The sequence below is a fragment of the Jaculus jaculus genome, chromosome 2, assembly GCF_020740685.1.
Source record: "Jaculus jaculus isolate mJacJac1 chromosome 2, mJacJac1.mat.Y.cur, whole genome shotgun sequence".
In the NCBI taxonomy this organism is placed as follows: Eukaryota; Metazoa; Chordata; class Mammalia; order Rodentia; family Dipodidae; genus Jaculus; species Jaculus jaculus.
Genome location: NC_059103.1, coordinates 47,502,860 through 47,529,417, shown reverse-complemented (window position 1 = coordinate 47,529,417; position 26,558 = coordinate 47,502,860). Strand labels below are relative to the sequence as shown.

Genomic DNA, 26,558 nt, shown 5'->3' with positions numbered 1-26,558 from the left:
GTGGTAGTGATGGTGGTGGTGGTGGTGATGGTGATGATGGTGGTGATGATGGTAGGGCAGTTTGGTTCAGCTAACTTTGCAGTGGGGGTGACTCTCTCGTAAGTGAGCCTAAGGAGAAACTGGTAATCATGATGTCATTGTTGGTTGCCCTACTGACTGCCACTTTGCACATTTTATAAGGAACCACTTAGTCTGGCTAGTGCTAGAGCTGTGGCCAGAGGCACTGTGGCTTCTGACTTGGGGTTCTGGCTCTTAGTCTGATTCATTTAATATCCTAGGAACACTTCATCCTTCCAGGTCTCTGCCTCCTTGTTTATAGGCGTGGGACGTTGAAGTCATGGAACCTCAGTGAATCTAGCAAAAATGGTTTCAAATTAAAAAGTGTCAGTTTTGACTTCCGTTCTTTTAAAAAAATATTTTAAAGGAAAGATGATGGAAATAGTCATGGAAAGTGACTCTCTGGCCCCGGCAATCCTAAAAGTACTGTAGCTTCTCATATTTTGTAGAGAGAGCAAGTCAGGTTATTAGCAGAGAGGGAGCGAGGCTCAGAACTGAGAGCCATAAGAATTTGCATTGAAATCTCCTTTTTTCCCTGGCTGATGTCAGCTACTGACTAGTGCTTCAACTCTTTTCTACTTCTGTTTGCTTGTTTGTAAACAAAGTTGTCCCTCCAGGATTCCCACTATACTGCTTTGACGAAGGATGAGGACATTGGTGTGAGATGTTGGGCACAGAGTTCTGGTGTGGGTTCTCACACTGTGGAAGTCAGGTGATCAAGACTTCATATCTTCACCATGGGAATGTGGACAAACTCTTGACCACCTCTGCATCTCTGTGTTACCTGGGAGTGTCGGCAGCAGCATCTCTGTCAAGGAGCTGTGATGAGGAAGGTCAGCCTCAGATGGCCGTGACTTGGCAACTATTTGCCTATACATTCAGAACAGAGAGAACAAAACTGAGCTCTTGTGAACCATCTTTAGACTTCCTAGGCTGGAATCCCAGCCTTCAAATCATACTTCACCTGTATCCTTCAGCTATGTTGGTCTCATGAGCTTCTCCTCTATGGAGTGTCATCTCCCTTTCCATGTGGAGGACAGTGGCTTCTACTATACCCAGGGCTGGGGTACAGATGAGGGTTATCAAGAGGTATGAGAAAAGAGACTGCTTTTAAAAAATATTTTTACTTATTTATTTGAGAGAGCAAGAGAGAGAGATACAGATAATATTTCCAGGGCCTCCTGCTGCTTCAAAAGAACTGTAGATGCATGTGCTACTTTGTGCATCTGGCTTTAGGTGGGTACTAGGGAATAGAACCCTGGCTGTCAGGCTTTGCAAGCAAGCATCTTTAACTACTTGAGCCAACCCTGTTGCCTGGGATGATGTGTTTTGATGCTTGCTTTCTCATATCTCTCTAAGATGTAACTTGTGGTAAAAATAAAAGACATATAAGTATCTTGATTTTCCAAAAGGTGGGTTCCTATAGATCTGGGAGTCATTTTAGTTTTTCTTTCAATCCGGTCTCTCTCTGTTCACAAAGTTTCAAGTTACTGTGATGTAGGATGGAAGGCCCCAGCAACCAAGTGAGGTTGTTGTCTTTGAAGATGATAGAATGTTGATGCTTACCCCTTGCTTGTGATGTATGTATGTATGTTATGTATGTATGTATGCATGTATGTAGGTATTCATGCATGTACTTATTTTAGTCTTATCCTAGGGCAACTGATCATTCCAAATATTTTTGTAGACAGCAGTGGTTTTGCTTATTTTCTGGGAAATTAGGAAAGAATCTTGCTTCAGAATTTCTAAATGGTTCAAGAGTTGAGGCATTTCCTCTTGCCTTTAAATCTTGTTTTCAGGCAAAGGAAAAGTCACTATGCAAAACCATACCTCCACTTTAAATGGCATGTGTCACATTATCATTTATGCACTGATTCTCTTTGGAGAGGGGTGTTCCTGAGTCTGCAGTCTGGCTATGGGAAGACTTAAGTGTGAAGCTATGTTTGCATGGCAAGGCCATTGTCTGTTTGAAGTGGGTGAAAATGAAGGTGATGACAGCTTAGGACCTTGTTCCCATGTCCCACTTAGTCCCCTGTGTGGTTGGAAGTCTGCTCCTATGTTCTGAGTGAATATGGATTGATCCACATTCTAATTATAATTTTCCTTAGGCTAGTTCTTTTTCATAGAGGAATTGATATAGTATATTTAATTTTTCTGACATATAACATATAACTTAGAAATGATTTTAGTCACTTCATAAAGGTGTAAGATTTATGGTATTTGAGGAGAAGCCAGAGTATGATTTTAGTTATTTAGATACTACTTTCCTCAGGCTAAATTGTGAATTTTATATTAGGTAGTAGATACTGCTTTTAACAACAATAACAACAGAAAAATATTTTTCCTTTTGCAAGTAACTTCTGCTCTTTGTAAGAAACTCTGTAGAACATGGAAACACCAAAATAAGAAAATGGATTACAATATGAAACTTTTCATTATTAATCTTCATTTACATCCTTTAGTCATTTTTGTTTTTGTTTTTGTTTTTTTGAGGTAGTGTTTCACCCTAGCTCAGGCTGACCTGGAATTCACTATGTGAAGGGTGGCCTTGAATTGATGGTGATCGCCTACCTCTGTTTCCCAAGTGCTGGGATTAAAGGTGTGTGCCACCATTTCCCGCTCCTTCAGTCATTTTTATAGACAAATTTATTCCTCTAGGACTGTGTTCTTAATATATGTCTAATTTTATAACCTGATCATTTGCTTTTAACATTATATTATAAGAATTTGTAAATAAGATATTACAAGCTAGGTGTGGTGGCACATACCTTTAGTCCCAGTAGTAGCAGATCATTGTAAATTCAAGGCAGCCTGAGACTACATAGTGAATTCCAGGTCAGCCTGGGCTAGAGTAAGACCCTACCTCAAAAACCAAAAATTAAATAAACAATAAAAACAGAAACAAAACACACAAACAAACAAACAAAACCACAATCCAGCTAACAGAGAAAAAGTAAGGCAGTACGCCAGACTTCTGAGCCATGGAGACAGTGAGATGATCAGTAGGTGTTGATTTGAACCACCAGTAGTCATTGTCTTTGGAAACTCTGACCAGAGGTGAGGACAGCACTCGTCTGTGGGCATAGACATAGGTATTTAGAGAGCAATTTGATGGGCGCAACACTCCCATTTAGCTAAATAGCAGTAGTAGCTTTCCGCTAGGGCCTATGAATTGCCAAGCCATAGGCTTTTAACTAATGTTTTAGTGCCAGACATGAATTTCCTCCCATGAAATGGGTCTCAGAGTAAGTTTTTTTTTTTTTTTTTTTTTTTTTTAATTCCCAGTTGCTTGCTTACAGCTAGGGTAGTCAGAATCAATGGTCTGTTCTCCAGCATTCAGCTCAAATGGAAAAACTCTTGAGAGCCTGCCAACACATACCTGTCCAGATCTTTGTAGCATGCTGCCATAAAGGTGACCCAAAAACCACATGTCAGCTTGACCACCGTGATGTTTAGTATCTTTGGAAAAGCTAAAAAGCCAGCTGTCATAATTACGCTATTTTTATTCTTGCTGGTGGTCTTTCTGCCTGGCTGTAGTTTGTTAAGACAATTATGTAATGACGTGGGTGGTCAGAATCCTAAAAAGGTAAAACCTTATGGTAAAAACAAACTCCTGGTATTTGTGTGCAGAGGGAAATAGGAATTCTGGGCTGGGTGAGTCAGCCTCCATCTAAGAACTCCTCATACTGGAAGATATTTGCTTGAAGATTTCTGTCCTTTGGAGTGACTTGGTAAGTGTGGTAGTTACATTGTCACTGCTGTGATGTCAACCAGAAACAGCTTATGGGAGGAAAGGGTTTAGTTCAGGATTTCAGTTTCCGGGGGAAGCTTCATCATGGTGGAGAAAGCAGGCTTACTTCATCACACATCCACCACAGAGAGAACATAGCACATGCCAGCAAGCATGGGTCAACTCTGAACACACAGGGCTGGACTCTACCCCTCCTCCTCCCAGAAACATACTTCTTCCAGCAGGGCTCTAATTAGACTTTCCAACAACTCTACTAGGTGGGGACTAAGTAGGAAACTTAATCATAAACACCCGAGGCTGTGGGGACATTACATTCAACTCATCAGAGCATGTATCCTGCATGGGCTGAGATTACGTCTCCTCCTTGTGTCTGATATGATCCCACCCACCTATATAATAAAGGTTTTGCACAAAATTTTCATAGAAAACTTTTAGATTAATTTCAGTGTTAGGGGAAAAACATTTAACCTTGGCTAATTAGGCAAAAGGATCAGATTTATGTAGAGCTTATAGCAAGTCTTTTATATGAAAAGGAAAATCAGAGCTATCAAATTTATTTCAGTCATAAAGGATAAGAGCTGATTGAATAGTCTTTAGACATCTGAAAGAGCTATTTTGTGGATATAATTGTCCTAATATTCTTAGTTACTGGTGACAAAAAAAATAAGCATCTTTAAGATGAGTAGTTGAGATGCCAACTTTACCTCCTCCGTGAACTCTGGATGAGTAGATGTGGTCTTCCTGGAGGTAGGACGTATGGCAGTATTCTTCCCATGGCTCTGGACAGCTTTTTATTCCCAACTGAGACTTTCAGCTCCTCGCTCATTGCTGTAGCCATGCCTTTGAAATGACCTGTGGATGACCTCAGCCCACGGTCTCCAAAGCTGCCTGGAGAGTACTTATTTTCAACGATACTGAAAACTATTCTTTAGTTAAAGGAGTAAGGGTAGATTCAAGGCCAAAATCCTAGAAGAAGGAATTTAAAAGTTTCTTTACTATAGAGCTTATCAAAGTCTTTCATGTGGAAACTTGTGATAAAAAGTCCCAAATAAATGGGCGGTGACAAAATCTGGAAGAGAGTTTAGAAAGAACTTAGAGTCATGGATCTCTGTAGCATATGCCCTGGTGAAGGTACCAGTGTTCTTCCTTCTGTCCCAGGTGTGCCTGTCTTGCCCCTGTGGTAGCTCCCTAGGCCTCCAGCTTGGCTGTATTTATTGTGTATTTACTGAGCTCTTTCCAGGTGGGTGTAAACTGCTCTGGGTGAAAAGAATACATAAAAACTGTCTTTCTATGTCCATTCGTTCCCCTGATCCCAAGTTCTCTCAATAATCTCTTCCAAGTGTGGTTTTTACCTGAACATCCTCCTGCTATCCATCAAATGTCTTGTGGCTTCTTGCTTCCTAAATATAGTCTATAGTGCTCAGCTTGGAGATCAAGTCCCCCCCAACCCACCAGGTTGTCTTTCTACTTAATGTGACCCGTGTTCCAAACAAATGGGACTAATCACCATCACTAATTTTTATTTTTTGGTTTTATGAGGTAGGGGCTCCCTGCAACCCTGGCTGACCTGGTGTTCACTATGTAGTCTCAGGGTTGCTTCCAATTCATTGTAATTCTCCTACCTGTGCATCCCCCGCCCCATCCTGAGTTCTGGGATTAAAGGAGTATGCCACTATGCCTGGCTATTAAATATTTTGTAACAGTCTTCCTCTCTGTCTTTAAGATTTATCACATCTATGAAATATTTTGTGATGTGTGGGAGAATCCTAGACATTCTCCTTGCTTTCAATTTAGTCAATGTAGAAATGATAGATAATAGCTTTTTTGAAAAATCTTTTTGTGTGCTCTTGCTGAGGGAAGTTAGGTTATCTAAGAGAGACATCACAACAGACTGCAGTATGGGTGTCTGGTTGATATGTTACACTATGCAACCTGGCATCTGGTCTGCAGTTTTAAAGCTAACTTTAATTAATTTTGTTTCTATGTGTAAATATACATAATTCATATTATTATTCTAATGAGCTATTCTAGTTCATCTCCATTTTCTTCCCCATCCTACATTGTTTCCACAGTGTTTCCATTATGCCAAATGTGATTATGTTCTTTTTTTAGAAAACATTATGGTAGCTTCATGCCTGAGATGTGTTCATCCCATTTGTATAAGGACAAGAAATATCTTCAGTGTTGCCTGAAACTATATTTGTTTTAAGGTTATTTAAGTATATATAGGGTAAATATAGTAACAAGAACCTTATTTTTTGTAACTCCTAAATAGCTTAAATAGCAAAATAAATTAAACATGAGAATTTTAAGGTTTAAAAAAATTCTAGTTAGTATCTAATTTGACAAATGAATTTGATTGAATGTGTCCTTCCCTTCCCAGCTCTTTGTATTCTAACTACAATATTCCACAGGAGATATAAAGTGAGGGGTTGGTCACTGTTGGACTTTAGAGTTCACACAACAGTAAGCCTGATGAGAATGCTTGATGTATCATCAGGCAGGTGTCCACACTGATTTAGGATGAATTCCCTGTGGTTGAATATCCAGGGTCAAACACATGACGGATCTTATTAAGTTCTTGGAAAAATATTGGTTTTACCCATGTATTTCTGCAACTTGAACTTTACTGAAATGAAGTCATTTGACTCTGGAGAAGTCAGACTTGTGCAGAAAGCAGTTGAGTGACTACTGCAACAAACGTCCTCTTCCATCTACTTTAGTGGCTCCTAGACATGTCACATTGGTATGCAGACAGTTCTATAGCTCTTTATATTAAATTCTTTTTATTTTTATTTTTATTTATTTATTTATTTATTTATTTATTTATTTATTTATTTATTTATTTATTTGAGAGCGACAGACACAGAGAGAAAGACAGATAGAGGGAGAGAGAGAGAATGGGTGCGCCAGGGCTTCCAGCCTCTGCAAACGAACTCCAGACTCGTGTGCCCCCTTGTGCATCTGGCTAACGTGGGACCTGGGGAACCGAGCCTCGAACCAGGGTCCTTAGGCTTCACAGGCAAGCACTTAACCGCTAAGCCATCTCTCCAGCCCTATATTAAATTCTTTTATGCTTACACTGTCATTCTCTGGATCAGCATTCAGGGCTAGAGCCTGACATGGGTAGGAGTTGAGCTTGGCTGTCCTGCGTGTTTTGCCAGCCCAGGCTGCCTTTGGTTCAATGAGGAGACTTCCATGCAGCCTCACGCATGTGTGCCTCTTTGTTTCTGGGTCCATTTCACTGCCCTCCCTCATGCCCTGCCATCTCCTTTCTTGGAGGATTACAAAAGTTTTTGTGGTGCATTGAATCAGATGTTCCCTATAAACTCATGTGTTCTGAATGCTTGGTCCCCAGTTGATGGCAATTTGGTGGAGCTTTGCTGGAGGAGGTATGTTCCTGAGGTCAGGCTTCTGGGTGTGATATCCAGCTCCCTATTTCCAGAGTTTATCTCATTCTCTTGCTGCTATTGTCTACTTGATGTTGGACAGGAGGTGACGTCCACCCTCTGCTCATGCCATGCTTTCTATTGCGAAACTTTCCCTTGAGACTGTCAGCCAAAATAAATACTTTCCTCCTGTCAGCTGCCTCAGGTCGGGTGTTCTGTCTCAGCAATGAGAAGGGAGCTGCAACAGTTCTCTTGGCAGAAGTCTGACTTTCCTGTCTTGAGCCTCCATAAGGCCACTGCTGTTTTGGAGCATATGAGAGGCTTGCTGTACTTCTTATGATGTCCACATGTTCTGGGGATCAGCCTGTCTGGGGGCCTGGATGGTAACTATGCAGCTGTGGCAGAATTCCCCAGAGCCAGGTCTGTAGAGGGGTTTCCTTTCTCCCTCCCCACCAGCCTCACTCTAAGCCTTGTGGGTGTACCTTGATAGTGAGAGGGACGCTATAGGGGACAATTGAATTTTAATAGAAGTGGGAATTCAGCAACATGGTCAAGATGAGATGTAAGATTTATGTAGTGAGGAGCAGGGCCTTACTTTTATGCTTCTTATCTGCTTATAAGGCCGGTACTGGTTATTGCTACAAGACCGTAATATAAAGTCGTTGTGGATGTCATTGTGCAATTGTGCCCACCAGCGAGAAGGGAGCTGGATTCTTAACCTCTTCCAAGAGGTCTCATCCTTCCCAAGTTACCCTTCCCCTATGGAATAATGAAGCCTTTCCTTGCAACTCTTCCCACTGTCACGTATGTTCCATTTATGAACCTTTTAAAAGAACCGACTAAAACATTAATATCCACATAGATCATGTTCCATGTGTTTTGCTTGAGAGAAGGATAAGACAATTATATGCTTACATACATGTAGTCTGTGATTATGGCTGCCTGGGTTTAAATTGTGTCTCTGCCACATCTGCCTGAGTGGTGTTGGATGAGTGATGTCTCAGAGAGGTAGGTACCCCTCTAACTCACTTTTGTCATTTGTAACAGGGGAAAATAACAACATTACTTAGAGTGTTGTTGCGAGGGAAAGTACATGAATTTATGTAGACAAACCAGAACTGTGCTGGACACATGACAAGTGGGCAATAGTTACTGTTACTTCTAGGTTGTTGCTGTTACATGACTTTAGGGCCACACAATGTTATTAGCTATAGACTCATACTACTGACAAAGCTTACCCCCAAATGCAAATTAGCTGCCTCTGAAAACTTCATTCCACTGTCAGGAGATCCACACATGGCATCACGTTTGCCGTGAGATACGGACATTTTCCAAGGAACTGATTCTAAATTAACTTTCAATAATGACAAGGTCACTGGAAGTCATGGTGTAAACTCACGTGCTTTCTATTTTATTTGCTAAAATACTACAATAAGAAAATAAGTTTCTGTTGTATATTCTGTCAGTTGAACTTGATGTTCTCATATAATTAATTGTTCTGAATGTGATGATTCAATGCTTTTATCCGGCAAAAGAAATATTTTTAAAAAACCTTTTATTGACACTTCATACATGTATACGATGTATTTTGATCAGTTTCTTCCCATTAGCTTTTGTCCTTCCTCCATATCCTTTCTCCTTCTATTCCAACTAGACCCTCTTCAATTTTGATGTCTTTTTTTTTTTTTTTGCCTTCCTCCATAATCCACGACACAATATTGTGCGGGTAATGACAGCTGCTGTGAGGTCATGAATGCAGTCTCTACTTCCTCTTCAGAAGAAAGCATTCCAAAGGACTCCTCCTCTTTCTTCAGCTCTTACATTCTTTCTGCCACTACTTGAGCTTCAGTAGATATATTAAACATATATCACTTGGTACCGAGCATTTAGCTATAATTTCTTCTTAGCACTTTGATGAGTCTTGAGTCTCTCTAATAGCTACTGCTATCTATAAAAAAAAAACAAAAAACAAAAAAAAACAAAAGAACTTATCTGATGAAAAGTGAGAACAGCACTAATCTATGGGTATCAACATAAATATTTAGAGGTCAACTTGGTAAGCACAACATATCCATTTATCCAAACAACAGTAGTAGCTTCTCCATCCCTCCCTGCAACCAGGGCCCATGACCTTCCAAACCATTAACTTTTGACTAGGTTTTCAGTATCAGGCTTGAATTCCCTTCTGTGAAGTGGGACTCAAGTCTAATCAGAGAGCAGTTGGTTACTCCTATTACAGCCGTGCCACTGCTTCTCTTGTGATACATCTTGCCTGGCTGTGTAGCTGGCAGGTTCAACAGCTGGTTAAGACTGTTGCTATGTGCCCCATAGCACTTCCCAGCACCAGGACACCTGGGCAGCAGGGAGGAGGCTTCCAGCTTCGTTCTAGCTTGTTTTCTCAGTGTCCTGCAATGATGCATCCCACAGAGAAAATCTTTCTTACATACATATCTTCTAGATACAATTTATTATGTTCTGTATCTTTTTTTGCTTTTACTCTCCTCTGTTGTCTTTTGTGGTATGATAAAAAGTGTTCTTGGACCTAGAAAGCCATTGACATTGGTCCTCCTGTTGACTGCCATTGAGTTTTACACTAGGGGAGACACTGGAATGACTTTCAAAACAGAAAAACATTTCACTTAATAAGATGTTATATGGGACTGGGCATGGTGGCGCACACCTTTCATCCCAGCACTCGGGAGGCAGAGGTAGGAGAATCACCGTGAGTTCGAGGCCACCCTGAGACTCCATAGTGAATTCCAGGTCAGCCTAGGCTAGAGTGAGACCCTACCTCGAAAAAAAAAAAAAAAGAAAAGATGTTATATAGTATACTTAGATGACGACAAGTTTCTGTAACATCCTTGGGCATTTCCTTGTCATATATACATGTATATATATGTGTGCCTGTATATATATGTATGGAGAGAACAAAGAGATAAGCATGTATGGAGACTAGTTTAGCATATAAAACAGGCCATGAAAGTGTTTTATGCACTTTCAGATCCTGGAGGCCTGAGGGGCTTCTTGTTCCTAGCAGGAATTTTGACTTAGGTCATGTAAGTTGATCAGGTTCAAGAACATATATGTGATCTTTCTTTCCTTACACATTCTCTGGAAATACTTGGGCCAGGAGGAAGCCTTATTTTTAGCATCAGGATGAAGGAGGAATGGTCATGAGTTATTTATAGGCCTTTAAATCCATTCCTATAAACCCAGTACTATAGTCAGCATGAAGGATGTGTAAGGTGGAGATAGCCCTCATCTATGTTCACATAATTCTAGAAAACAGTCAAGTTTTATAGAGAAGAGAGACAAAGGACTGATGGATTTGCCAGTAGTGTAGTGATGGCTGATAGGATGGTCTAGTGTGAGAGACAGCATATGAGACCCACAGGGAGAGTTCCAAAGAGAAGGTAGCACGTGCAAAGAGCTTGTAGTCAGAACACAGTTGGGGTTTACGGAGCAGCATAACAGCCACCCAGATGGCCATATGCTCAGAAGCAGGCTGTGGAGGGAATGACAGGCATGTTGCTCAGAGTCTGTCCTTCAGATACTGGTTGCAGTTATTTGGGGATGTACTTGTGGAGAATCAGATCTTCAGCCCTAGTTCTTGTCAACTGGTCAAACTTCTTTGATGCATAAAATCTCTCTCATGATGCATCCATCCCTGCAGAATGCTCCCCCTCCAGCAGGTGAAACCACCTGCAGTCCAAACCAGAGCTTATCCTCACACTTATTTGTGGTTTGTGGCTTTACTTCATGGTCATATCTCCCACGGGGTGCTTGTCCTTACCTAGGGACAGCTACATAATGAACTAGCCGTGGGAACGAGCAGTGGCAAATTTGCCAAGTCAGTTTTTAAGCTTGATACTTTTTGCCTCTTTTCACTTAAAATGGGAACATCTGACATACTTCTCATGATATTTCCAGTATTAAATGCTGTTGTTTTTTTTAAAGACATGAAACAAAAATATGCTTTATCCTTTTTTTCACCTACCTTTTCCTGAGACTTTCTGCCTGTGGATCCTTTTTTGCTTGTGTCTTTGTGATAATTTTATGCATGATTTTCTGTGCTGAAGTCAGGTACCACCTCTTCCTTTCTTCAAAACTATAAGGACCTTCTACTCTGTTCTGAATTCATGCTTTCACTATGAAGCATACACTTTCAGAAACTTGACTCCTTAGCAATTGTAATTGCCCATGGCAGTAAAAAAATTCTTGAATTATATCAATGCTTTTCCTTTGGCAACATGAACAATGTTTTTTAAAAAATTGTATTTATTTATTTGCAAGCAGAGAGAAATATAAACAGAATGGGCAGGGCCTCCAGATGCTGCAAACAAACTCCAGACACATGCGCCACCATTTGCATCTGGCTGTAAGTGGATGCTGGGGAATCAAACCTGGATCACAAGGTTTTGCAAGCAGCCATCTTAACTGCCGAGTCATCCCTCCAACTCCAGCAACTTTTTAAAACTTAAATATATTACCAAAATGTACCTTTGATGCTATATCATCTCTGTTTTAGTTTAAAAAGTAATCGTGAAAAACTTTAAGATTGCTCAGATTCTTAAGTCAGAAACACACAACTTTGGGAATTATGAAATATTTTTTGATATGCACAATGTACCCTGATCACAGTCCCCTCATGTTACCTTCATTTGTCTTCCTTTCCATATTCTCCCTTCACTGAAATCCTGCTTTTTCCCAACTAGTCTTCGTTTTCTATTTTGATGTATTTTTCTCTCCTCATATTATGTGGTTCTTATGTAGGTGAGATCACAGATATAATCACCACCTTGTGTCTGGAAGACCATATTCTAAAGCTCTCCTCTCCATCCTTTGGTTCTTACATTACTTCCTCCACCGGCTCTTCTGCAATAGTCCCTGAGCCTTGGAGGACGTGAAAGAGATGTCTCAGTACTGAATACTCTACTGCCACTTTTCAGCACTTTGATGAATTTTGAGTCTCAACTTTGAGGATTTTAGAAAATCATAAATATTCTCACATAGGTATTGATAACACTTTACAGACGGATTGATTGATAGCAATTAGTAAACGTGTATTGAATGAAGGCATATATATGCTGATTGGGGAACTTTTCCATAATCTGATTTCTGACTTGGTAAATCCAAAGGCTGTTGGTATGAATGGATAGATGTCAGCCAGGAAGAAAACCTCTACTAGGTATGTCTAAAGGCTGTTGTCAAGAATTTGGGAAAAGCTGACAGAAAAGTTGCTTATCATACTTAGAGATGACACATTATAAGGGATTGCTTCCATGGTTGGGTGATATGACCAGAGCTTGGAAAGATAGTAGTGCTGAAGCGCAGCAGAGCAGTCCCTAGATAAACGCGTGGCTAAATGATAATGACACATTTTTGTGATGTGATATTGTGTACCTATTAAGATGATGTTTGGGAAACATCTTTCCTGCCCTTGGAAAAAAACTTATAATTTAAAGTTTTGAAAAAGTTGGCCCAGTGTGGTGATACATACTCATAATTTCAGCACTTAGATGACTCAGGCAGGAGGCTCTTGAGTTCCAGGCTGTCTTGGCTGTTTAGTCAGACCCTGTTATAAAAATAAATAAATAAATAGGGCTTCAGGGATTTCTTAGTGGTTAAGGTGTTTGACTGCAAGGCCAAGGACCCAGGTTCAATTCCACAGGACCCACATTAGCCAGATGCACAAGGGGCATACGTGTCTGGAGTTTGCAGTAGCTGGAGGCCCTGGTGCATCCATTCTCTCACTCTGTCTTCCTCTTTCTCTGTCAAATAAGTAATAAAAATAAAATATTAAAAATAAATGTTTTGAAAATTGTCATAAGATTTAGAGGATGATGTGTCAGTACTCAAAGAATAAAGACTGTAGATGGATAAAGCAGTATTAGAGGTGGATTTCATTTTCTTGCATTTGCTTATCTGTACCTTCCCAATTTCCTTTGCAAAGTAAAAATGAAACTGCTTTATCAAATTTTGGATCAGTAGTAAATGTCCTTGTGTGGCTAAAACAGTTGCATACGTGCATTAGAGTTTAATGCATTGGAACCAAGATTACTATTTGGTTTTATATAGCTATTGGTTTATAATTGATTTGTAATGTCACTAAAAGAGTACACCTGAGCATGGTTACAACACTGCCCATCCACTTTGTGGATAAAGGACTGTGTGGTGCATGTTGGTGGTTCTTCCATTATATACTTGTAGGATTTTAGGTAAGTGACTTCACCTCACAAAACCCATTTCTCTGTGAAATAAGGAATTTAAATCATCATTTAAAATGACCAATTAGGGCCCAGAGAGATAGCTAAGCAGTTTAAGGTGCTTGCTTACAAAGCCTGATGGCCAGCGTTTGATTCCCCAGTACCTGCCTAAAGCCAAGATGCACAAGGTGGCTCATGCATCTGGAATTTGTTTGCAGTGGCAGGAGCCCCCATCAACATCCCAACTAAATAAATAAATATTTAAAAATGAAATAAGGTGATTAATGAAAATTGCTTTCTTTTGAGGGTGAACTGTATGGTGTGATTTTTTTTTTTTTCCTGAGGCATATGCTTTTCTGGGAATTTGTAACTTTCATATAGTTACTTTTTCTTTTTCTGTTGCCTGTATAGTGCATTATGGTTAAAGTCTAGTAGTTGTGTGGGGGATGTGTTGGTGGAAGGGAAGCATGAAGATGTGTAAAGGAAGGTGATGTCTGAGCCAGACGGATGAGGTAACTGGCTGGGAAATGACTCTTAACTTTTCTTTGTAGCATAGTTTATTAACAAACCACTATTTCACATGTCTCCTAGTTAATGACCTGTGAAGTAGAGAGGTACCTTGGAGGTTGGAAACTTTTCTGGAACATCTTTGATGTGTAGTTTTACATCTTGAATCTGATGACTTCCTATCATCAGTGTGTGTGCTGCAACACAGGTCACCTTTTCCCCTCGAGGTTTTGTTATTCCATTGTTCTTTTTTAAAAATTTTGTTGTTTCATTTTTATTTATTTATTTGAGAGCGACATAGAGAGAAAGAAGCAGAGAGAGAGAGAGAGACAGAGAGAGGGACAGAGACAGAGACAGAGACAGAGAGAGAGAATGGGCACACCAGGGCCTCCAGCCACTGCAAACGAACTCCAGATGCATGTGCCCCCTTGTGCATCTGGTTAACGTGGGTCCTGGGGAATCCAGCCTCGAACCGGGGTCCTTAGGCTTCACAGGCAAGCACTTAACCACTAAGCCATCTCTCCAGCCCGCATTGTTCTTTTTTTTTAAAAAAATTATTTTTATTTATTTGACAGAGAAATAGGGAGAGAGAGAGAGAGAGAGAGAGAGAATGGGTGTTCTGGGGCCTCCAGCCATTGTGTAGCTGGCTAATATGGGTCCTGGTGAATCAAACCTGGGTCCTTTGGCTTTGCAGGCAAAGAGCTTAACCGCTAAGCCATCCCTCCAGCCCATTTTCCATTGTTCTTCATTTGTATTGTTTCTTTGGAGGACTCCTAAAATGGGAATCCAGATGTGTGCAGTGACACTGTGGCCATGGTCTGGGCCTCATGCTTGGACAGTATGGCCTGAGATCGAGTGAGTCTTCTGGATGACTCTCCTACAGTGGCACATTGGAGTTCCTGAGTGCCAGGTGTTGTCTGTATTATCGGGTCAGCCAGATGGACACGGCCCACTTGCTTGGGGCCACATTCAACTTACACAAAGCAAAACTCATTTTTTTTTTTCCAATTGAACTTCCAGGCAAGATCCCTCCCCTCCACATACAAGATGCCTTTGCTGTTATTTTTTTTAATTAATGCTATATTAAAATTCTTAAACTAATTATACAAATTAAGGGCTTATTTTCATATCTAGTACCATTGTCTTTGATAAGTCAATGCAAAGAGATAGATCACAAATCTAACATGTAGACCTACACATAATGAAAGAAAAGTGGAATCTGTTAGAAACCTAATGAGGAGTTGTTGATGAAAAAGATGTGCTCAAGTGAAATCTTCGAGTAGCCTTTCTTTTTAGTGTGTTACTCCCCATCTCTGAGGTCCTGGGAACCCCTGGGAAAGGTTTTGGAACATATGGTAATAGTGGTGAATAAGTTCAGTATTATCAGCTGCCACTTATTCATATCCCGTGAGTACCGGAACATGATATAATGGGTATTGCTCAGTCTGCACACAAAAATTTTAAAAGTAGATATTGAACTCATTTTATACACGAACCCCTAAAATTTGGACTAAAAAGACTATTCAACACAGCTTGTTGATATTATAGTTGTAATTTGTACCTAAGCTATCTGATACAAAAATTATGCCCTTAACTAGAATTCATGATCTTCTTAAGATATCATGTTAAGAAGTGAGGAGATAGGGGCTGGAGAGATGGATCAGTGGTCAAAGTGCTTGTTGGAAAAGCCTCATGGCCCAGGTTTCAGTTCCTTGCCATCCATGTAAATTTGGACAGGCATTTGTTTGCAGCAGCAAGAAACCCTAGTATGCACCCCCGACATGCATACTTGAGAAAGAAAGAAGTGAGGATATAAACAAACATATTGCTACATTTTTCAATGTCATGGTATTACAGTAGTTTGGATCTCTTCCACAAACAGTTTTTCTATCTTACATTTCAATACTCTGGGCATAACAACAATTATTTTGGATAGGAAAAATTGATGGGTGGACAAGTATTTTTACAATTCCAATTTTTTTTTTTTTTTTCTGCTGACAAATCCCAGTGTACACAGCACCTGGCCCTTCCCTGTGCTGACTTGGAAGGTGTGTGAATGCGGCTGATGGTGTTAGTGAGCACGGAGGCACCCCTGGGCCCTCCCCTTTCTGCCTCTAAAAAAGATGTTTTTCTTACTTGTGACAGACAGTTCTCCTTACTTCCTTTTCTTTAGATTGAATAGAGAATTCTTGATGATTCTATGGGGCTTTTAAAATAGCAATTTCATCTGTATTTATGGCTGATAAATTCCACCTTTAGTTTTGCAGGGAATCTGGATATGTGGTCTAATAGAGCTCTCGGGCTGGGGAAGAGTCTCAGTGAGCGAGCACTGGGCCAGCCTGGGTGAGGTCCCATGTTTAAACAGCAGTGCTACCACCACCAAGAGGAAAAATATGAAGGAAGGAAGGGGGGGTCGAGAGAAAGTAACAGAGCTGTGTCTAGCCTCCTGTTGCGCTTGCCTTCACATTGCTGACATAAGCGCCTGACCAAAAGCAGCCAATGGGAGCAAAGGGTTTATTTTGCCTTATGGTCTCAAGGGGAGCCTCCATGATGGCGGGGTCAGGCATAGCGTGAGCACTCTGCTACAGCAGGTGGACGATAGCAGCAGGAGAGTGAACCAAACGCTGGCAAGGGGAAACTGGCTATTACACCTGTTAACCTGCCTCCAGCAACACACCTCCTCCAACAAGGCTCCAGTTCCAAAACTGCCGTAAGCTGGGGACCTAGCGTTCAGAACACTTGAGTTTATGGGGGTCGCCTCATTCAAACCACCATACTTCCCCTCCCACTGGTTTGGTGTACCTGGGACCTCCTGATAGCCTGACAGCTGATGATCCCCCTCCTCCAAGTGACTTTAGTCCCATTCGGCTGGTAACAATTCTGTGTCTTTATTGGGAACATGTGCTGAAGTACGATGGTTTTTTTTTTTTTTTTTTTTTTGGTAAGTCTCCTGTCTTCCTGGAAATGACAGGGACCTACAAACAAGAAGCCATGAACCATTATTTATTAGGAACAGACATGAGTGACGCTGCCTGGGTATTTGTTATTGTTAGAAGGTACAGTATCTGGTGTCATGCAGAAACACTAGAGGATACATTAAAGAAGACCAAGTGTCCTCTTTAGCCCCTTGACTGTGGGGGCCTGAATGATGATTTTGCTTGCTTATGGAGAAACTTTCTCTTTATGCTGACCCTGTCTGCTCCGGAATTCCCAGACATGCTTAATCATTGTGTCTGTCTCTGAAAGGGAGACTGTGTTGGGGTGGGGCAGTGTCAGGTCCTGGGAACCTTGCTGGAAAGGGAGACGGACTCAGCCGTGAAGCATGCGGTTTCTCATGGTCCTGGCATGGGCCAGTTTGCACCTGGCAGCATTTTGCTCCCATTAGTTTGTGGGATTACAGAATAGCAGTCTTGTGCGCTGGGTGATAGGACTTGGAAGGAATTAATCAGAGCCTTCCACACACTGACAGGATGAAGTATTGGCACTAGAGGGCAACTAGCTGTGGGTAGAAATGTAATTCTTAGGGTGCTAAGGTTGGGGTGTGGCAAATGAAGGTGGATTTAAGTTTTTGACCTTTGGAAACCAGATACTGATTCCGCAATAAAATAAAATGACTGGTCACTAATGGCAGTTTAAGGTTTTCTTCTGATTTTTTTTTTTTTTTTTTGGCAGAATGTGTAGGGCAACTCAAGAAATACTACGAGAGATGTGGACTTGGGCTTTGCTTTTCTTACTTTTGTAAATACGCCCATTACATTACATTTCTGCTTAATGCATCCTGCTTTGCTCAGGTTCTTTGCTCAGAAAAGCTGATCTGAATATAATTCTCTAGTTTTTTTTTCTCAGTAGTTTTATACAAATAATGTATCTTATAGGAAAATATAACTTCCCCTTTATTACTTGAAGGGGGATATGATTGGGATAAATTTTACCCAGTGATACAGCTCACACTGCGATTGGATGTGAATATGAGCAAGACAAGCCATTGGTCTTCCTTTTGCTTTCCTATTTCAGTGACTTTAACTTGCACCAGATTTGCCTGAGAGTACTAACCCCTGGAAGCTATGCCAGTGCAAAGTTTTAGCTTCCTTTGGGGACATGAATATCCAGAGCTCAAAGAACTGGGGCAGAAGGATGCAAAGTAAAAATACAAAAATCACTTCCAATAACAAACATGCTGAGAAAGAGATTAGGGAAGCAGTCCCATTCACAATGCTTCAAAAAGGGAGGGAGGGAGAGAGGGAGGGAGGTAAAGACAGACAGGTTTTGGAATAAAATAAACTTAACCAAGGAACTGTAAGATCTCTATAAAATACTTAACAACATGAAGAAAGAAAATGAAGAAAACACTAGGAGATGAGATGACATCGCATGCTCATAGATCAGCAGAATTAATATTGTGAAAATGACTATACTACCGAAATTTACCTGCAGACTCAGTGCAATCCCCATCAAAGTACCAGGGCTATTCGTCACAAAAATTGAAAATAAAAGCAATCTTAACATTTATAAGGAAGCACAAAAGATCTCAGATAACCAGAGCATGCCAGAGCTAAAGAAGAGTGCTGGAGATATTGCTATACTTAATTTCAAGTTATACTGCAGAGCCATGTTCTCACAGACCAGCATGGCACTGGCATGAGAAAATAGGCATGTAGATCAGTGGAACAGAACAGAAGACTCAGGTTTAAAATCACACAGCTATAGCCATGTATATAATTTTAAACAAAGATGCCAAAACATACGCATTGGAGAAAAGACAGCATCTTCAACAAATGGTGCTGGGGCATCTGGAAATCCATCGATAAAGAATGAAGCTAGAGCCCTGTCTTTCACCCTGTGTGGAAGCCAATGACAAACGGATCAAAGTCTTTAACTGAAGATCCAAAACTCTAAAACTGTTTGAGGAAAAAGTAGGGAAAACTCTTCACAATGTAGTCATAGATAAGGACTTTCTGAAAACCACTGTAGTCACTTAGGTAATAATACCAACAACTGAGAAATGGGATTGCATGAAACTTAAAAGCTTCTTCACAAAAGAGGAAACAGTTAATCAAGTGAAGAGATGGGAGAAAATCTTTGCTTGCTATAATACACGTGACAAAGGATTAATGTCCACAATATGAAAAATTCAAAAACGAAACAAGAAGTCAAACAACCCAATCCATAAATGGCTCAATGGTTAAGGGGCTTGCCTGCAAAGCCTAAGGACCAGGTTCAGTTTCCCAGGACCCATGTGAAGCCAGATGTACAAGGTATGCATGCGTCTGAAGTTCATTTGCAGTGGCTGGAGGCCCTGGTGTACCTATTCTCTCTTTTCCCTTCTCTCTCTCACACACATGATTAAATAAATAAATAGATGAAAGGAACAGGCAGTTCTCAAAATATGCAACACAGGGGCTGGAGAGATGGTTCAGAGGTTAAGGTGCTTGCCTGCAAAGTTTAATGACCCATGTTCAATTCCCCAATGTCCAGGTAAAGCCAGATGCACATGGGTGTACGCATCTGGAGTTTGTTTGCAGTGGCTGGAGGTCCTTACATGCCCATTCTCTCTGTCTCTTCTCTTTATCTCTTTCTGCTTGCAAATATGTGTGTGTGTGTGTGTGTGTGTGTGTGTGTGTGTGTGTGTGTGTAACACATATGGACAATAAGCATGAAAATGTTCAATTCTACTAGCCATTAGAGAAATGAAAATTAAAGGTACACTGAGATTTCATCTAGCCCAGTCAGAATGGTACTCATTAAGAAATGAAATAACAGGGCTGGAGAGATGGCTTAGCGGTTAAGCGCTTGCCTGTGAAGTCTGAGGACCCAGGTTCGAGGCTCGATTTCCCAGGACCCACGTTAGCCAGATGCACAAGGGGGTGTATGCATCTGGAGTTCGTTTGCAGTGGCTGGACGTCCTGACGTGCCCATTCTCTCATCTCTCTGCCTCTTTCTCTCTGTCTGTTGCTCTCAAATAAATAAATAAAAATGAACCAGATTTTTTTTTAAAAAAAGAAATGAAATAACAAATGTTGGTGAGGATGTGTACAAAAAGAAACCCTCATACACTGCTCGTGGGAATGTAAACTAGTCTATTCACAATGGAAGTCAGCATGGAGATTCCTCAGAAATGGTGAATAGGTCTAGCATATGAGCCAATTGTACTAATCCTGGTATTTATCTAAAGGACTCAAAGTCAACTTATCGCAGAGATTCTTGAACATTACTGTTTATTCGCAATAGCTAAATTATGGATCTGTGATGATTAAATTCTGTGGTTGACTTGCTCACATTGAGAATCAAGTAACAGACATGCATTGTCTCCTCAGGACCGGGATAATGATACAGGGGCCTGGCTTTCAGGTACCAACCTTTGCTGTCTGTCTTCCTCAGGAAGTGGCATGGGATCTGGGAGCAGAAGTGAGCCTCTAGGACCTCAGCTCTTGGACAAGACTATAGCCCTTGTGAGGGACTTGCCACAAAGTAAACTCTGATGATCAGATGGATCATTAGGCAAAGAGAAGCGCACCGTGCTTTGTAAAGCCCAAGGAAAGTCTTAGTCGGGTCATCCATGAGCGTGGATAATTGAAATTTTCCCACAGCCCCAACTGGAGATGAGCGGTTAAGGGGTAACCCTGGCATGGGTGTTCTCCATCACAGTGCATCTTAAGACTCTTTGCAGCACCCCTCTACCCATTTACTCCGCTCAGAACATGGTTTACTCTTCAGCTAAGAGTTTATTCAAATTTCCAGGGTGACACACACACACACACACACACACACACACACACACACACACACACACTTGAATTTTTACAACCTGAGAAAGATCTGCCCTTTGTATCTGTTCATTCAGGTAGGTTAATAGACTAGAGGAATGACCTTTCTCCGGTAAGTTTTCCTTCTCAGTAAAGGATGTTTGCCTACAGTGTAATGCACACAGACTGGTGCCAAAACTCTTCTGACCAGCGGTAGTGGGGGTCTTGAGACTGCTTTGCAAACACAGAGCCCATGTGCTTTCTGGACTGGGGAGGTGTGACTGGGTGGGCGGGGGTGTCTCCTTCTGGTTCACTGCTGTGTGAGGATACTGCCCATGCTCCTAGGCGCTGCAGGAGAACTGAGAAGAGCTAACTTGTTTTTGACATAGCACCAGGGATCATCCTAAGAAAGTGAACAATATGTCCAGGTTATCTTGAGGGCAAGCTCCCACCAAGACAGCTCTTTGCTAATACTTGCTGGCCTCCATATTTGTCTTTCTCATAGCATCCTAGTTCTTATGAACAGGAGACCAGGGACACATGGCCTGGTTTGCTGACAGTCAGCAGGGTGGGTGGGCAGGCTTGGCTTCTGCCATGTGGGTGAAGGTTGTTTCCTCACACTCCCTGCTCCCCTGCCTTGGGTCCTTCTTGAAGCTGTACTTCACTTCCGATGGAGAGCCTTGCAGGACTGAAGGGTGAATGCCTAGGACTGTGTTCAGCTTCTGTCTCATCTCCATGATGCCTTGTCCCTACAGTGGGTGATCCTGGTTTTTGGAGTCAACCGTGACCACCAGCCACTCAGTCGCTCCTCCAGTGACAGCTGAGTGGAGAGTCAGCCAGGAGGACTGCCACCCAGACATAGGGATGGAGGTGGCTTTGATTCCTTGTGATGTGGAAGCTGCTGATTGGAGGAGAGGCGGGGAAGGTCTTAGGGCAGGAGGACCGAAGCCTAGGAAGAGGGCTGTGGACAAGATAGGGACCACTGTGGTCATCTAGCAGGACTTCATTAGAAAGTCAGTGCTAAGTGTAGTTTAAAGTTAGGCTTAATGCTAGAAATAGCTTCAAGTTTTTTCCAGTTTAGTCCCATATCTTCTTTTCTGAATGTGGAAAGCAAAGTTCTGCAAGCCACTGACATACCTTTCAGTAGACCTGATATTGAAGCCTGGAAGCCTAATTCTCAGGTGGGATTCTGCGCTCTGAACACACTGGCTGTTCAGAGTCACATCAGCAACCGTAAGTCTCCCCTTGATATGGTGAGCCCACCAGCATTGCCTTCCGTAGGTGTAGGTGGAGGCCTCTATGGAGTGATGTGCACAGCCGCCTGCGGTTATGCCGTGACCACCTGCTTGCCATCAGAACAGGGACACCTTGTGGCTCATCAGCTCCTGCTTTTCATTCAAGCACATTGAATGGGATTATTTTAGTGTCATCCCTTTTGAAATCTCATTTTGTTTCTGTTTCCTTTGCCGACAATATTAGTTACTTAGTTATCAGTGGCTTGTGACTCCACCCTCTCTGGTGGGTCCATTATCTCTTCCCTCTGGACGTCAGCAGGGCTCATTATAACTCCCTACTCTATACACCCACCAGGGAAAGCAGACCTCACCAGGGAATGGCTGCTGTAATTATAAGACAGTTCATTGGAAGGGATATGGCTACTACAGATGTCTGGAGCCTTCAAGCATATATGCCTATATCCAGCAGTATGAGGATTCACTTCTCATTTATTCAACAATTTTTTTTTCCTTTTTGGTTTTTTGAGGTAGGGTTTCACTCTAGTCCAAGCTGACCTGGAATGCACTCTGTAGTCTCAGAGTGGCCTTGAACTCATGGCGATTCTCCTACCTCTGCCTCCTGAGTGCTGGGATTAAAGGCGTGTGCCACCATGCCCAGTTTATTCAACAAAAATTTTACTTGCTTTTTACAAAGATATTCTTTGCCATAAGAATAGGGAATTGAGTTCAGAGAGATTAGGTAATTTGCACAAAGTCACACAGCTAACAAATAGCCATGTTTAAAATTCTAGCAGCCTAGAAGCAGTGTCTATTCTTCATCAGCTTAATTATTACATTAGCGAAATGATGGAAGGGATGGAGAGATGGCTTGGTATTTAAGGCACCTGCCTACAAAGCCTAAGGACCCAGGTTCTATTCCCTAGAACCCATGTAAGCCAGATGCACAAGGTGGTACATGCGTTTGGAATTTATTTGCAGTGGCTGGAGGCCCTGGCATGTCTATTTTCTCTCTGCTTGCAAATAAATAAATAGAAATGTTTTCAAAAAAGAAAAATAAGGGAAGATAATTACTTTTTGTGTGTGGGTGCACCTGTGTGTGCATGCATGCAAACACCAGAGGACCACCTTGGATGTCAGTCCTGAGGCACCATCCACCTTGCTGAAGACAGTGTGTGTGTGTGTTTGTTTGTAGTATGTGCACATGTGTGCAGAAGGGTGTGGAGGCCAGAGGAGAATACTGGGTGTCACTTCGGCTTTTCTGCTTGTTTCCTTGGGATGGAGTGTCTCATTGATCCCAGAGCTGCCGTTTTTGAGTCATGCTGACTGACTAACAAGCCTCGGTGACTCTCCAGTCTCCACTGCCCCATGGGACTGAGGTTATAGGTGTTTGTGGCCACATCCAGCTGTTTATGTGGGTGTTGGAGAATTGCACCTAGAGGAATCAGACCCTCTGAGGTCCTAATGCTTGTGCGATGTGATGGTTTATGCTGATTGTCAACATGGCAGGACCTAGAGTCACCTGTGAGAAATCATATAAAATAGATTTAGCTTCTGGTTGACCCTGATTCGGGTAGTTGAGATGAGAAGACCCACCTTCACTGTGGGTGGCACAAGCCCACGGGCAGGGATCCTGGACTGTGTGGGAAGGAGAGGCTGAGCAGCAGCAGTCCTTGCTCTCTGCTTCCTCACTGAGGGTTGAATATGACCAGAGCCTCCAGTTCCTGCGTGCATGTCTTCCTCACCGCAGTGGAATGTAACTTGGAATTGTAAGCTGAAATAAACGCTCCCGTAAACTGGCTTTTGTCAGGTAGTTTGTTCTAGCAATGAGAAAGGCAAATAATAAAAATGGCAAGCAGTCTTCCCCTCTGAGCCATCTTCTTAGCCCAAGATAGGATCGCTCACTGACCTGGAGCATGCCAAGTAGGCTAGACTGGCTGACCTACCTCCTCAGAGCCAGGATCACAAGTGCATGCCATCAGGTCTAGCTTTTGAAAATGTGAGTTCTGGAGATTGAACTTAGGTCCACATGCTTGAAAGGCAAGCAACTGACTGATTGAGCTATTCCAAGTCTTTCCCAGCCCTCTAAGGGAAGATAATTATAAACATCTTGTAGTTTAAGATTACATGGTTCACATCTTTAACATGTATTTTTTTTTTTATTGATTTATTTGGGAGCAGAGAGAGAGAGAAAGAAAGATAGGAAGAAAGAGAGAGAGAATAAGAGAAAAGGACAATAAGAGAGAGAGGGAATTGGAGCCAGAGCCTCTTTCCACTGCAAAACAAACTCCAGATGCATGCACCACTTTGTGCATCTGGCTTTATGTGGATATTGGGAACTGAACCCCAGACCATCCAGCTTTGTAAGCAGTTGCCTTTAACCACTGAACCATCTCTCAAATCCTCTGGTTCACATCTTATAGTAGGGAGATACTTAGGCCAAGATCAGAAAGTGTTAAAAGTATTGTCAGAAATGCTTTCAGACTCCCATGTGGGCTCCCTCCTGCCTCCCCCAAGGTGGGAGCTCTCTATTCTTCTTCCTTTTCCTTTTCTTAATCTAATAAAGCCTCTCTAAGCCTTAGAAAAAAGAGAAAGAAATGCATTCTCAGGTTGGGAATGTAGCTTAGAGTGTAGACCGTCTGATTAGCATGAAGGGAGCCCTAAATTCAATCTCCAACATGACATAATCCAGGCGTTGTGGTGCATGCCTGTCAGCCAGGCTCTTGGGAGGTAGAGGCAGGAGGCCCAGAAGTTTAAGGTCATTCTTAGCTACACAGCTCATCTGAGTACAGAAAGAAAGAAATATATTTGCATAAATTGTTTCCTGTCTTTCAAGTTTACCTACTGTAATTCACAAGGTTTGTACAGAAGCTCAATGCAAAAATAAGGTGTGAAGGAAGACCAAATGAATTGTGGCACTTTGATAGTCTAAATCCATTTTTTTAAAAAATTTGTGTACATGCACGTGAGCACAGATGCACGTGTGCCACACGCATGTGGCGGTCAGTGGACAGCTTTCTGGTTCACCCTCCACGTCCCACCTCATTTGAGGCAAGGTTTCTCTGGGTCACTTTGTTCGATCTACTGTGCTTGTCAAGAGCTTCCAGACAATATTCCTGTGCTTCTGCCTTCTGTCTCACTGTCAGCAAGGTGACATCATAGGACCCCGCCACGCCTTCCGGCTTTCTATGTAGAGTCTGAGGGTTAGAGCTGGGTGCTTAGGCTTGAGCTATGAGTGTTTTATATACTGAGGTAGCTCCCCAGCTCCTAAACCCATCTTTTTCTTTATTTACAAACAGCATGATTTGATATATATATTCAAGTTCATGGTCATTCTCTTATTATGGCTTGGAGATGCTAATATTCCTTTTTGCTCCTTTAATTTACTGTAGGTGTGTGTGTGTGTGTGAGAGAGAGAGAGAGAGAGTGAGTGTGTGTGTATGTGTGGGGTATGTTGTGATCTACCTTCTTTATACTTCACTTTATAACATACCAGATACTGATAGCTACTGGGCTAGAAGTCTGTATTGATAGTCAACACTACCCACTGGAAAGAGGACCTAGAAATCAACGACCTCCACAACTCTGTGGCCCATCTCTTACTTAAAGTATGGCCAGTTTCTGGCAGATTGGCCTCCCCAAACATTCCAGAGTGCTGTGGCACTCGGAGCCCAGAGTTTGTGTTCCTTGGCTCATGATCTGAGGCCTGGCAGGCTCCTTTCATTTTCCCTTTATAACCTTTGCTCCAGTTAAACTCTTCCAAGTAGCCCAGTCCTGGCTGTGGAAGCTTCTTTGTGTTTCTTTCTCCTAGGCATCAGGTCTGTGCAGGATTGTCATCCCTGCCTGCGCCCTGGCCTTGCGAGGTACATCCTCACTGTGGGCCTCATGGAGTTCCAGTGAGCGGTGATCCTGTTTGCCTTACTTCTGAGATGCAGATCTCTCTACCACTCTACCTGGCTGGTCTCAAATCCCTTCCTGATCATTCTCTCTGCATGATGGACCATTGAATCACTGCCTGGAATTTCTTCTTGTGATTTCTGTGTTTTGGCCTCATTCTCTCATGGTGCCTGGGTCTTCATTCCATTTTAGGTATGCCTGTGTGTTCAACTTTACATGTTAAGATGCATAAACAACCATTGGTATTTTAGTATTGAAATTTTGAATAATAGTTAATGAACAAATATTCTGAGCTCTACTTTACTGGTATTGTTTGTGAGTCAATACTTTCACTTTTAGAGGTATTTATTTATTCCTTCAAAAATGTTTGTAAGACACCTTGTCGTGAGCTGGGCACTGTTCTAGAGGGTAGAGCTGCTATGCTGTTCACATGATTTTCACCTCAGGAAGCTTTCCCTCTAGTCTTCTTACCTTTACACTGTACACTAAGTACTCCAGAGAAGAGAATGTACATTTTGTGTAAATGAAAGAGTAAACGATTGAATTCCGGACTGGAGAGATGGCCCAGCAGTTAAAGGCTCTTGCTTGCAATGCCTGATGATCTGGGTTTGATTCCCCAGTACCCACAGAAAGGTAGATGCACAAAGTGATACATATACCTGAAGTTTGTTTGTAGTGGCAGAAGGCCCGGGCACACCATTTTCTATCCCTCCTCCCCGCTTTCCACTCTCTCATTCATAAATAAATAAATAAATAAGTAAATAAATAAATAAATG

At 41.9% G+C, this 26,558-nt stretch overlaps 1 protein-coding gene across 5 annotated transcripts in view; it reads left to right on the top strand.

Moving 5' to 3' along the window:
- Nucleotides 1-26,558, top strand: part of Ldlrad4 (low density lipoprotein receptor class A domain containing 4) — a 435,013-nt gene that overhangs the window by 176,940 nt on the left and 231,515 nt on the right. The gene's annotated exons all lie outside the window — the stretch shown is intronic.